The following is an 11,396-nucleotide window of genomic DNA, read 5'->3' as shown; positions in this document are numbered from 1 at the left end:
TTGTAATGGCTAGAAATAGCAGCCAAATTGCTTGCAACTCGTATATTACTCTCTTGAAAAAAAGAAAAAGAAAATGAAACAAAAAAAAAACACTGGAATGATGCACTTCTAAGATTACTCTTCTTTAAAACAAAAGATTGTCGTTTGAATGCGTTTGAGTGTATATCGGTCTTGCTAATAAGAATCCTCATCGTTCTCATTTTGAAAGGGTTAAAGACAGACACTTTCCTCTTTGGCCAAGGCCTCATCAACTTTTTCAAGTTCCACTTGAAAAGGAAGATGAGAGTAGAGAGGGAAGTGCTGTCTCATAGCAAATTCGTTGAAAGATGGGTGACTGTTGGAAAAATGGCCAGTATAAACGGACCAATTCTGAGAATACACCTGTAAAAAAAAAAAAGAAGGTAATGTAAAAGGAGAAAGGGCTCTATACCCCTTTCTTATTTTTTCTGACCAGGCTCCCGTGGTTTTATGGGTTTTTCCACGTGTAACCTTTCCTTTTTCGAAGCGCCTCCCCCTTTGGGAGTTCTACTTATTTATTTATCTATTTATTTATCTATTTATTTATTATATCCTTCTCCGTTTTCTTCCTCTGTTTAGACGAACTTTCCTACCTTTTCGGACAAAACCTTTTGTAACCTTCGTCCTGTCTTTGTCCTTATATGTCTTTAATTGATATTAGCCCTTGTGGCCAATAAAACGAATTAATTATTATTATTATTCAGTAGTTTTATTTTTATAACGTGCTTTCACTTCACTACCGAGCGCAGCTTTGTGTGCCTTGGGTATGTGCTGTGGTTTGCTGTGGTGCTCTTATGTTTACTGTATTGAAAGTGTTTTGCGTAGGATGTGTGCAGAGCCCAGTAGTGCAATTTTCTGTATGTTATATATATTTGTAAGTCCTGGTGTTTTTGTTATGTTTGTGTCTGAATCATTATTTTATTATACCTAAGGCACCTACTATGATAGGAATTGTTTCTGTTTTTAGATTCCACATTCGAGTTATCTCTATTTCCAGGTCTTTGTATTTTGAAAGTTATTATTATTATTATTATTATTATTATTATTATTATTGTTTATGCGTATAAGGCAGCGAACTGGCAGGATTATTAGCACGCCGGACAATATGCTTAGCGGTATTACGTCCGTCTCATGTTGTGACTTCAAACTCCGCCGAGGTCGACTTTGCCCTTCATCCTTTCGCGTGCGGGGGGGGGGGGCTGTCGATAAAATAAGTACCAATTGAGTACTGAGATTGATGTACACGAGTTATCCACTCCTCCGAAATTGTTGGTTTTGTGCCAAAATTTGAAACCAGTATAACCACACACACACACACACACACACACACACACACACACACACACATACACACACACACACACACACACACACACACACACACACACACACACACACACGAGAGTTAAGGAATGGAGTAGATAAGATCCTGGCTACATATGTTTCATAACGTGCGAAACCTCGGAAGTGGTAAGTATCCAAGCCAGGTGTATACCGCAGGCTACTCTTCAGGCCAAGGGCATCTTGATTAAATGAAGTTTACATTGTCGCAAGGAGGTACACGAGTAGCATGCAGTATACATCTCGCTTGGATATTTAGCACTTCTGAAGTTCCGCTCGCTATGAAACGTATAGCTCGGATCTTACCTACTCCATTCATTAACTCTTGGAATTTTATTCGCATACTTGGCAACCCTGGTTGCCTACCGTGAAATATGAAATAATTTTTTGCAGTTTATCATAATCCGATACGAAAATGAACATAACTATGATAAGCCCATTCTCGCCATGGCTATCCCGTCTTTTATTCATATATAATGTACTTAGAAATAGAATTATCTAACAAGATTTTTTTCATTTATTTTTCTCCAGAGAGTAGGCGCAGGTGTGTCTGTGTGTTTAAGAAGCTTGCTTCCCAAGCGTGTGGTCTTGGGGTCACTCCCACTGTGCGGCAGCTTTGACAAGTGTCTCATGCAATAGCCCCGGCCAGGCCCGACCAATGCTTTGTGAGTGGATTTAGTAGATAGAAACTGCGTGGAAGCTCGTCGTATCTATCTATCTATCTATCTATCTATCTATCTATCTATCTATCTATCTATCTATCTATCTATCTATCTATCTATCTATCTGTCTGTCTGTCTGTGCGTGTGTGTTTGTGTGTAAATATCTTTGTGTTTCACCTCCCACTGCTTGGCAACCGGTGCTGGTTTCTTTACATACCCGTAATTTAGCATTAAGTACCAGACTTAAACACAACCACTTAGGTTTATTTATTCGAATAATAATTAAAAAAAAAAAACACTTTTGGAGGCAGTGCACCAGCATGGCCACAGTTCAAAGACCGAAACAAGTATAAGGTTAAAGATAAAAGACAGATATTAGAAAGACGTAATAGTTTTTTTTTTTGTATTCTTCTAGCAAGATCAGCAGTCACGTAGGCGTTTTCCCATTGGCTCACAATTCGATGTTGATAGTCGTTGAAATTAAAAAGAAGAGCAATTACTGTTTTTCAAATCTACAACAGTTTTCTCAATCCATATCGAATTAACAACAACCAAGAATAGGCACGTATTGTGATATCATTTGTATTATTATTATTACCATTATTATTATTATTATTATTATTATTATTATTATTATTATTATTATTATTATTATTATTATTATTGTTATTATTATTATTATTATTTATGTGCTATCGCATTGTCGTATTTAACGCACGTTATTTTCTTGCTTATCATGTACATTATTAAATGTAATGCTATTACAACTGTGGCTTCAATGAAACTTTCTTTGTGAAAATAAAATGATAGTAAATTGAATCGAATTCATTTTAATTTAATTTTATTTGAATATTTTATTCAAGTTGTTGTTAATTTGCTTATGTGGTTCGTCTTACGTTCGTTGTTTAGATTTTGTATCTGTTGCTTCCTTCCTGCATTTGTTATCTGCGTTAAGCTGGAAGATATAATTTGAACTGGTATCATTTACAGAGTTTGTTATACACACAGGCATAAACATACATGCACACAAATATATGCATATATATATATATATATATGTATATCTATCTATCTATCTATCTATCTATCTATCTATCTATCTATCTATCTATGCACACACACACACATATATATATATACATGTATGTGTATGTATATTATATTACAGAAATATATATACGCGCATCTGTATATATGTCCACATACAGGATGTCCCAAAATTATGGTAACAAAGTTTTTTCAATTTTGCCAAAGCAAAATATTGTTATATTTCGGGCCCCGAGCAATGCAATGGTAAGGCAAACAAAATTATGACACTACCACATTTATTCGATATGACCATTTCTGTCTCGAATCACGGCCTTAAGTCTAAGTACGGATGCTTCGCGCGTGGCACGCAGCTGTTCGTGCGGAATCGAATTCAATTCCTGATGCAGTTTTGCTTTCACATCGTCGAGCGGAGTATGAGGAGTACTCGAGACACTCGTCATCAAAATGGATCAAAGAGAAAAAATCCAACGGATTGAGGTCGGGGTTTCTTGAGGGCCATGCGTCCTTGCCTATGAACGACGGTAAGTTTTGTTTTTTCTGAATCCAGTGTTGTGTCTGTAGGATGGTGCCAAGTCTTGTTGGAGGCTCCAAGGCGCGTTTTGAAAGTGTTCAATCACCATAGAAACAGTTCAGCTTCCAGAATGTATCACTGGGTGTTAATTTTAACACCAGAGGGCACTAAAACGGTGGCAGAGTGGGGGAACTTTCCAATGGCTATCACAGCCGCCCAAACCATAACTGACTGTGAATTTTGTTGCCGATATTCGAGTCTAACCTCGACGGAGCCAGATTTATACATTCTGGTGGTTTACTGTCTGTTCGATGTCAAATTTCTTTTCATTAGTGAACACCAGGTTAGGCAGCGTGCTTTCCGCAATCTGACGCAAGATAAGACGGCTTCTCTCCTTAAAAACTTGCGGATCATTCTTCAGTACTCGATACATTGATGTTCGGCTTATTTTTGCTGTGACAGCCAGTTTTCTGACGAAACGACGAGGATTTCGCCCTATCTTTTTTCCTGTACTTTTTGTAAGCGTAGCGGTCCGCACACTTATTTTTCGGGTATGTATAATTTTCATATCTTATCACATTTATTGATAGTTATTAAAGCCTAAAACTTCAGTTGCTTTAATTTCGGGACATCCTGTATATATATATATATATATATATATATATATATATATATATATATATATATATATACATGTGTGTGTATATGTACAGGAAGTTCGGCCTAAATTTGACGAGTTGTTGTGTCTCTTTTTATCAGGAACATCTTGATGTGTTGGTGAAGAGTTAATGGCGTTGGAGAGCATAGAGATTAAAGTCCTAGGTGAGTAAATGTTAGCTGGTATGGAGGACTGGAAGCCATCCGAATATTAGAAAAGAGTTAACTGCATCAGGATAGTTTGCACTGGATATGCAAAATGTCGGCATCATGACTGCTACTCAATGCTCTGTAAACTATAAGAGGCTGTAAGACATGACATGGGCAACTGTAATGGAGAATACGAAACCATGGCTAGCAGGAAGGGACACAAAAGCGTTCTGACTGCGTCTGCTTGCCTGAATTCACGCCTGTATTGTTGAATAGAGTCATAGGCTCAATTCAGACGGCCATGTGAAGCTGCTGGAGATTGTGGTCAATTCCTTGCTGGAGAGGGTTCTGCTAGAAGGCCATATGGGTGGTAGCAGAATTTTTCCATCGTTTCCAAAGATGGACGGAAGTGTACAATGACGATGGAAATAATGGCGGCAGTTGTGGTCATTGTGGTGGCAACTGCGGTACAGCAGCGACGTCGGTGAGGACCACAACGACTACGAGGACGAAAACGACGACGAAACATCAAGTGAAACATCAATCTCCATCGAACTTAATAGCTCAGGAAGTTTGAAAAATCTGTGTGTATTACTTCTCTTAGCTTTTTTCTTTGATTAAATGATTTTAGAAAATGAATGTTTACTCTCTAGCTCAATATGACAACTAAATATCCCTCTTTAAACTCCGTATTGTCAATATAAGAGCTAAATATCTCTCATTAAAGTCTGTACCGTCTTTAGAATGGTGGGAACGTTTGTTTTATGTTCTAAATCTGAAATTTGCTGCGTAAGAAAAAGATGTCATAATGTGGGTAAGAGCTATAGCTCCGGTGTTAATCGTATAGTTTTGTAGGAGGATGTATGTTTTAGCATCGTACTTCGAGAATATATATATATACTAAAGCTGTAACGAGGACAATAAAAATACTAAAATCGTAGCAAGAACAATAATACAAACCATAAGTAAAACACAAGAACCAAACAACAGCAACAACAATAAACATAACGAGAATGCCAGCTGCAGTTACAGCAACAATAGTTAACTGCAAATGCAATAACAATAACAATAACAATAATAACAACAATTGCAAAAAGAAAAGAAACAGCAACCATGTTAGCAACAACAACGACTACGATAGCAACAATATCATCTGATATCAGAAATGGTTGTTGCAATAAAATCAACAACATTAACAACGTTAACAACAATTTTGGAAGTCACCGTGAAGGCAATGATGAGAACAGTTACAACAACAATCATAATGTAAATAGTGGCAAAAAAAAAAGCATCGACAATACCACCACCACCACCATTACTATCACTACCACCACCATCATCATCACCACCACCACCATCATCATCACCACTTGTAGCAATGACGTCAACAATAGCAGCAACAACAATGACAGCAACCGTGAGGACAATGGCGACAAGAAAGACATCAACAATAACATCAGGAACTACCATCCTCACCGCTACCACCATTCCCATCACCGGTACTAGCACCAGTACTAGCACCACCACCACCAGCACCACCACCAACACCAGCACCACTACCACCAGCACCACCACCACCACCACCACCACCACCACCACTACCAGCACCACTACCACCAGCACCACCACCACCAGCACCACCACCACCACCAGCACCACCACCAACACCAGCACCACTACCACCAGCACCACCACCACCAGCACCACCACCACCAGCACCACCGCCACCACCAGCACCACCACCAACACCAGCACCACTACCACCAGCACCACCACCACCAGCACCACCACCAACAACAACAACAACAACAACGACAATAATAAAATCAGCAACCCTGATGACAATGACGAAAAGAACAACATCAGCACTACCATTATCATCATCATCATCGTCAACAACGGCAGCGTGACTGACAATAAGAACAACAAGACCAAAATAAAACAAGCAGAATGACATGAGCCTAGAAGCAATTGTTAAAGAATTTCTTAGAATGACATCTCTGGTTTGGAAATCATTGTTGCATATTTTCAAGATTTTCCAATTATTTCCTCATTGGTGGGGATCCGTGGTTAGAAAACTCAATTATCGTATCCAAACTTGAGGCCCTTTATCCAAAATGTCCATCGTTTCATACAAATTTGCTCGTATCATATCTAACAAACAACCATCCCTTTATGTACTTCTCACACTACGAAACCTTGCTGTTACAACGGTAGATAACGAATATAAACAATGATAGAGCTGCTTCTATAAATGTATATATTTTATACACATGGTGTTTATAAATCGTTTAAACATCATCTAATAAACATTTGTAATACGAAACTGACAAATTCTGTATAGGGAAGAAACGAATGGAGCACCGAGTAAAGTGTTTAAAAATTTTTTTTTTTTTAACTAAATAAAATTTGTTTTTGCTGCATTCAGTTACGGACTTCGGAGTTCGAATCCCACCTCAGCTGGCTTCGAGCAGATTTCTTTGTGGTATTTCTTTTGATTCTCTTCGTTCTAAGTTTAAATGCATCCGACGTCAGATATTGATTTTATTATTTTGTTTCTTTTGCTTGCTTCAGTCATCAGACTGGGGTCATGCTGGGGCACCGCCTTGGAGAAGTTTTGGTCGAATGAATCGATTCCAGTACTAAATTTTCTTTCTTAAGCTTGGTGATTATTCTATCGGCCTCTTTTGCCGAAACGTCAAGTTACGGGGACGTAAACACACCAACACTGGTTGTAAAGCAGTGGCGGGGGACAGGCTCAGAAACAAAAACTCACACATATATAACCCAGGGTTCTTTCAGTTTCCATATACCAAATCCATTTATCAGTCTGTGATCCACTCCAGGCTATAGTAGAAGACACTTGCCCAAGGTATCACACAGTAGTACTGAACCAGGAACTATGTGGTTGGGAAGCAAGCTTGTTACCACACAGCAACATCTGTGATTGATGATAATAGTAATCCTTTCTACTATAGGTACAAGGCCTGAAATTTTGTGCAGAGTATGTTTGGCGATTGCGTCGACCCCAATGCACAACTGGTACTTATTTCAGCGACTCCAAAATGATGGATGAAGGGCAAAGTCGACCTCGGCGGAATTTGAACTCGGAACATAAAGACCGACGAAATGCCACTAAGCATTTTGTCCGGCATGCTAATGGTTCTGCCCTGGCTCAGTTATAGCTGTGTGGTTTAGAAGATCGCGTTGCAATTATGTGGTTTGTGGTTCAGCCCTACAGCCTGGCACCTTGGACAAGTGCCCTCTACTATGGCCCCGCACCAAACAAAGGTTTGTGAGTGGATTTGGTAGAAGAATAATGTGTAGAAGCCCGTTGTATATATGTAAGTGTGTATGCCTTTATGTTTGTCCTGACCACCGATTGTTGGTTAGTTACGTCATCGTAAGCTAGCGGTTCGGCATAAAAGTCCGATGTAATAAATATTAGACTTTAAAGAAATAAATACTTGTTGGTTGTAGATGTGGCGATTTGTTTGACTACAAAATGGCTACAGTCCAGTGACTGAAACAATAAAAGATAAACGAAACCAGAGGCGGTGAATTCGGGGAATTGTTAGCTTCGTGACATTTGTCTTGATTATCAGCGTTCTGAAGGCAAAGGTCACGATGGTACTGGTACCAAGTTGTATCAACCTTGCCTTCCACTGGACATAATCGATAGTGCGGAGGACTGAGCCTTACGTGCAGGGACAAATGGTAGTCACAAAAAACAAACAAAAAGCCAACCAAAAATTTTTCAAAAATCATCAGGCCTTGTGCCTTAGAACGGAACTCCTCAGGCACAGAAGCCACACGTTAGTCATGAATAAAGAGGGCCCAAAAGAGGGACTAAAGAAGCCCTTAGTTAGTCATGACCAAAGAGAGCCCCAAAATACAGTGGGAATATGTATTAACTAGAAATAATTAAACGCAGAGGTAAAAATGAAAAAAACATAATCAAATGATATCAATTAATGACCATATTATTTCGTCATATAGAAGTGACGAAACCGGATGTATTTCGCTCTTCTTATAGACTCATCTGAGAAGCATAGATTTCAACGTAATGACAAAAGTTGTGGCGAGTGAAACACTGAGTGCAACGTTATATTTGTTGGTGAAGGGAAAAAAAACATTGTTTAGACATTAAATAACTCAATAATCGCAGACATAGCCATATGGTTAATGTTGATTTGAAACTACTTCGTATGTACACATTAGTGTGTGTGAGTGTATATGTGTGTGTGTTTGCGTGTGTTTATGTGTAAGTGTATATTGTGTATTTGGGTGTATGCATGTATGCTTGTGTGTGTATTTGTATATATATATATATATATATATATATATATATATATATATATATATATATATATATATATGCTTGCACACACATACAATTGTATATATCAGTTCGGTACATACCGTCGTATGTTTAGGTGTGTATATACTTGTGAATGTATATTTGTCCATTAATATATACATGTATATATGTTTTCGTATGACTGTATATGTCTGTCTATCTGTTTTCTCTCTCTCTCTCTTTCTCTCTCTCACTCGTTTTCTTTCTTTCTCTCTCTCTCTCTCTCTCTCTCTCTATATATATATATATATATATATATTCTTAGATATATTATATATTTTATTCTATTCTATACCACACACACACACACACACACACACACACACACACACACACATATATATACATACATATATATACATATATGCACATAGGTAATTTTAGCTAAAGTATCTTATATTTGTTTATATTGTAAGCACACTCACACAAACACATACAGACACCCACACGCAAAAACACCATAATTTCGGGGTCATTACGAACTCCTGTCAAAAATAGATCAACCGCCATTACTATACTGTTTCTTTGCCAATACTAATCTTAAAATTTGTTTAGCTAACAACAAAATATAATTACGATGATGATGTACAGTAAACAAGATATTTAGCAATAGACAAAGATTAATACTGATGAAACAAGTGCTGTGCTCCGGCGACAAATAACTAGTTCTTATTTAGGTATAAGGCCAGAAAATTTTGAATAGATAAGACTAGTCAATACCACCGATCGCAGAACTTAACCGGTGTTTTATCTCACACCACCCGAAAGGATTATTTGAATCTATATTTCGAACAATATTGAGCACAAAAAGTTCATACGGTGGAATAAGTTAGTTTTCTGTAAGAAAGATGAGAAGTCTAGCTCTTCAGGCAGAATCTTTCATGAAATGTTTATGAAACATTTCATTTCATCCCTGACGAAGAGCTCTGCCCAAAATGTTTGACTTTTCCTCTCCTCCACCACACCAAAATAACATGTCTACAACATAAAATAGTATTGTCTTCTTTTATTTGCTTGCTTCATGGTGTCGTCGGCTTCTTTCATTTCGTAACGTGATACAACGACTACGCGATATAGTATGTCGTCTGTTCAGCATGGCGATTTTACGTCATCGTTTTTTCTTTCTCTCCTTTTTTCATTCTTTTCTTTCTTTCTTTCTTTCTTTCTTTCTTTCTTTCTTTCTTTCTTTCTTTCTTTCTTTCTTTATTTCTTTCTTTCTTCCTCTCCTTTAGCCTGTATTCCCCCATCCCTGCTTCATAGAATCTCTATCTTTTTACTTCTATACGTTATATATATATATATGTATATATATATATATATATATATATATATATATATATATATATATATATATATATATATATATACACATCTCGCATGTACACATACGATATAACCTACGCATATACATACGTACACACACACACGCACTCACACTCATACACACACAAATATATATATGTTCATATATATATATATATATATATATATATATATATATATATATATATATATATACACACACACACATATATATATATATATATATATATATATATATATATATATATATATATATATATATATATATATATATACATATATACGTACATACATATACATACATATATATATGTATATATATATATTTATATATATATATATATATATATATATATATATATATATATATATATATATATATATATATATACATGGTGCAGCTTTATCCACTTGGCCTGATTCGGCGCCATGTAAGAAATATGACGCGTTCACTCGTTCATAAGGAATATCTTTCATCTTTGGCATAATTACGTTATTCTCGTTAAGGTTCTTGTAGCACCGTTACAGTTCACTGCTACTTTCAACGAAAATACTAACAAGACAACGCAAGAGCCTCTATGCGGTCGTATGACCCACTGCAAAAACCAACCAAAATTCTCCCTCAAATCACATCGTACCCTCTTAAAAATAAAAGGCGCTTTGGTTAATACGATCGTAGTTATTCATTATACGGTGGAGAATTGGCACAGTTGTGAGAGTGACATTTATTCTGATTTGTTCCAAGTCTCGTATAAGCCAACTTTACCTTTTATTATTTCGGGGACCGATGATTAAAAACTTTAATCGAGGTAGACTGATTGGCATGGCCAATGCTTTCTCCTGACGAAAGACAAAAGAAGAAAATACAAGAATATCTATGTTTAAAAAAGAGAAGGTGGCAGCGTCACATATGGAATGTTACTTGATCATAAGTCTGCATGATCAGACGTGACCTGCGGCTAAACAGCCACAACAATCGAAATGGAAGCATTATATAAGCCAACGACAGATCCACTTATTCTCTCGGCCTCCTAGAAACAGTTGCCAAATCACCACCAAAATTGATACGAATTCTGTCCGCATGATTCAGTGTAACACACGTTATATTAGTAGTGTAGTTATTAATGACCAGAGATCATTAATAATTCGAGTATTTTGCTATGCTTGTCGTAATTTTGTTTGCATATTCCCATAGGAAGTTGTAGGATTCTAAATTTCAGCAATTTGAGATGTGAGGTAAGCGATCCCTGACGAATCTCAAAAAATAGAAAACCAGTCATACAACTCTCGGTCTCAGTTACTGACGCTCCTATATTTTATCAAC

General features: G+C 36.9%; 1 long non-coding RNA gene across 1 annotated transcript; it reads right to left on the bottom strand.

The window, feature by feature from the left end:
• Nucleotides 1-2,845: 2,845 nt before the first annotated feature.
• LOC149132408 (uncharacterized) lies at nt 2,846-8,463 on the bottom strand. Its single transcript, XR_016244411.1, has 2 exons — nt 6,845-8,463; nt 2,846-2,976 (listed from the first exon to the last, which is right to left on the bottom strand). It is a non-coding gene; the product is annotated as an uncharacterized LOC149132408 (long non-coding RNA).
• Nucleotides 8,464-11,396: the final 2,933 nt, after the last annotated feature.

Source organism: Octopus bimaculoides, chromosome 15 (assembly GCF_046866305.1).
Source record: "Octopus bimaculoides isolate indiv1 chromosome 15, ASM4686630v1, whole genome shotgun sequence".
Lineage (NCBI taxonomy): Eukaryota > Metazoa > Mollusca > Cephalopoda > Octopoda > Octopodidae > Octopus > Octopus bimaculoides.
This window is presented reverse-complemented; position numbering and strand designations above follow the sequence as displayed.